Source organism: Otolemur garnettii, unplaced genomic scaffold (assembly GCF_000181295.1).
Source record: "Otolemur garnettii isolate 467f Iridium unplaced genomic scaffold, OtoGar3 scaffold00202, whole genome shotgun sequence".
NCBI lineage: Eukaryota > Metazoa > Chordata > Mammalia > Primates > Galagidae > Otolemur > Otolemur garnettii.
The window spans coordinates 649,283-652,136 of record NW_003852597.1 but is presented as its reverse complement, the minus strand read 5'-3'; positions in this window follow the sequence as shown (position 1 = coordinate 652,136).

The following is a 2,854-nucleotide window of genomic DNA, read 5'->3' as shown; positions in this document are numbered from 1 at the left end:
AAAAAAAAAAAAAAAAAGTATGTTGATAAACACCGAAAGTAATTTAGCCCTTCCAGAGAGTGGAGTGTGGGTGTGTCTGTGTAAGAATGTGAACTCCAATGCAGAAACCCTCTGGAGGTGGTGGCTGGCAGAGGTTAGAGCTCCTGAGGCCTGGATAGGGTTTGTGTTTTAGCTCCTCAGTGACAGGGAACCCATCAAAGGGTGATAAAGTCAGAGAGCTGCATAGTGCAAGGTGTCACACAGGGTGGCCTGCTCTGCAAGCAGTAGTGGTGGGTCTTAACCCCCGAGACTGGTCAGTAAAGTGGTCCAACTCTGACTGGAATCTTTTACGTTGTTAACCACACCAAGATACCTTTCCTCGTTTCAGGATTGTATATAATCAGAGCAAAAACTTTCAGCATAGCTACCATCTATCTGAACTATAAAAATAAACAGAAAGGGCTTTGCACCTGTAGCTCAAGCGGCTAAGGTGCCAGCCACATATACCAGAGCTGGTGGGTTTGAAACCAGCCTGGACCTGCCAAACAACAATGACAACTACAACCAAAAAATAGCTGGGCGTTGGGGCAGGCACCTGTAGCTACTTGGGAAGCTGAGGCAAGAGAATCACTTTAAGAGAGGATACCCGAGAAGGGTGAGGTCTAGGAAGACAGGTCTTCTCAAGGAGACCACAAGGGTACACCTGTGGGGTCCTCTCCATGGTCACTCAGCTCTTGGGAATCTGTAAACTTAATTTCCTGGAACTTGGAAATTTCCAAGTTCTGTGAAATCCTATAGTTCTGTAGGGGCTGGAATAGCATCTCCCACTTGATTCAAACTGGCCAGTGAGAAGAGTTGGAACTTTTTGTCCATAAAAAGGGAAAGACCAAGTCAGTCAGAGAGTGCAGCCATTTGGAATTCTTCTATGCTGTAAGCTCCCAGCCAGTAAATAAAGCCCTTCCCCTTATCAATGTGGGATTTGGGTGTTCTTTCTCTCTCTTGGGCCTAGTCTTTCTGCAAAACTTAAGCCCAGGAGTTGGAGGTAGCTGTGAGCTGTGATGCCACAGCACTCTACCCAGGGTGACAGCTAGAGTCTGTCTTAAAAAAAAAAAAACCCACAGAGCCCAAGCTGTCCCCCTGGGTAGAGTGCCATGGCATCAGAGCTCACAGCAACCTCCAACTCCTGGGCTCAAGCGAGTCTCCTGCCTCAGCCTCCCAAGTAGCTGGGACCACAGGCACCTGCCACAATGCCTGGCCAATTTTTCTTTTTTTTTTTTGGTTGCAGCTGTCATTGTTGTTTGGTGGGCCCAGGCTGGATTCGAACCCACCACCTTAGGTGTATGTGGCTGGTGCCTTAGCCACTTGAGCCACAGGTGCAGAGACGTCATTTCGTTTAAAATCCTGAGAAGCTGGGTGCAGTGGCTCAAGCCTTGTAATACTAGCACTCTGGGAGGTCAAAGAGGGTGGATTGCCTGAGCTCACAGTTTGAGACCAGCCTGGAGCAAGAGTGAGACCCAGGGGGGGGTGCCTGTGGCTCAAAGGAGTAGGGCCCTGGCCCCATCTGCTGGAGGTGGCAGGTTCAAACCCAGCCCCAGCCAAAAACTGTAAAAGAAGAAAAAAAGATAACTTTCAAAAAAATAAAAAAGGCTTGGTGCCTATGGCTCAAGCAGCTAAGGTGCCAGCCACATACACCTGAGCTGGTGGGTTCGAATCCAGCCCGGGCCCACCAAACAACAATGATGGCTGCAACCAAAAAATAGCCGGGTGTTGTGGTGGGCACCTGTAGTCCCAGCTACTTGGGAGGCAGAGGCAGGAGTCTCACTTGAGTCGAGGAGTTGAAGGTTGCTGTGAGCTGTGATGCCATGGCACTGCCCAGAGTGACAGCTTGAGGCTCTGTCTCAAAAAAAAGAAGAGTGAGACCCCATCTCTAAAAATAGCTGGGTGCCTGTAGTCCCAGCTACTTTGGAGGCTGAGGCAAGAGAATTGCTTGAGTCCAAGAGTTTGATGTTGTTGTGAGCTATGATGCCAGGGCACTCTACTGAGGGCAACAAAGCAAGACTCTGTCTCAAAAAAAAGCCCTGGAAGAAGGCTAGGTACAGTGGCTCCCGCCAGTAATCCTAGCACTCTGGGAGGCCAAAGTGGGTGAATGGCTTGACCTCAGGAGTTGGAGACCAGCCTTAGCAATAGTGAGACCTGGTTTCCATTAAAAATAGAAAACTAGCTGGTGTTGTGGTGGGTGCCTGTAGTCCCAGCTACTTGCGAGGCTGAGGCAAGAGGATTGCTTGGGCTCAAGAGTTGAGGTTGCTATGAGCTATGATGACCTAATGCCACTTTACCCAGGGCGACAGAGTGAGATTCTGTCTCAAATGAATAAATAAAAAATAAATAGGGCGGCACCTGTGGCTCAGTGAGTAGGGCACTGGCCCCATATACCGAGGGTAAAGGGTCCAAACCCGGCCCCGGCCAAACCGCAACAACAACAAAAAATATAGCCAGGTGTTGTGGTGGATGCCTGTAGTCCTAGCTACTTGGAAGACTAAGGCAAGAGAATCACCTAAGCCCAAGAGCTGGAGGTTGCTGTGAGCAGTGTGACACTGCCATGGCACTCTACCGAGGGTGAGAAAGTGAGACTCTGTCTCAAAAAAATAATAATAAAATAAAATCCTGGGGCGGCACCTGTGGCTAAATGAGTAGGGCGCTGGCCCCATATACTGATGGTGGTGGGTTTGAACTTGGCCCTGGTCAAACTGTAACATAAAAATAGCCGGGTGTTGGGTGGCACCTGTGGCTCAAAGGAGTAGGGCACCGGCCCCATATACCAGAGGTGGTGGGTTCAAAACTGGCCCTGGCCAAAAACTGCAAAAAAAAAAAAAAA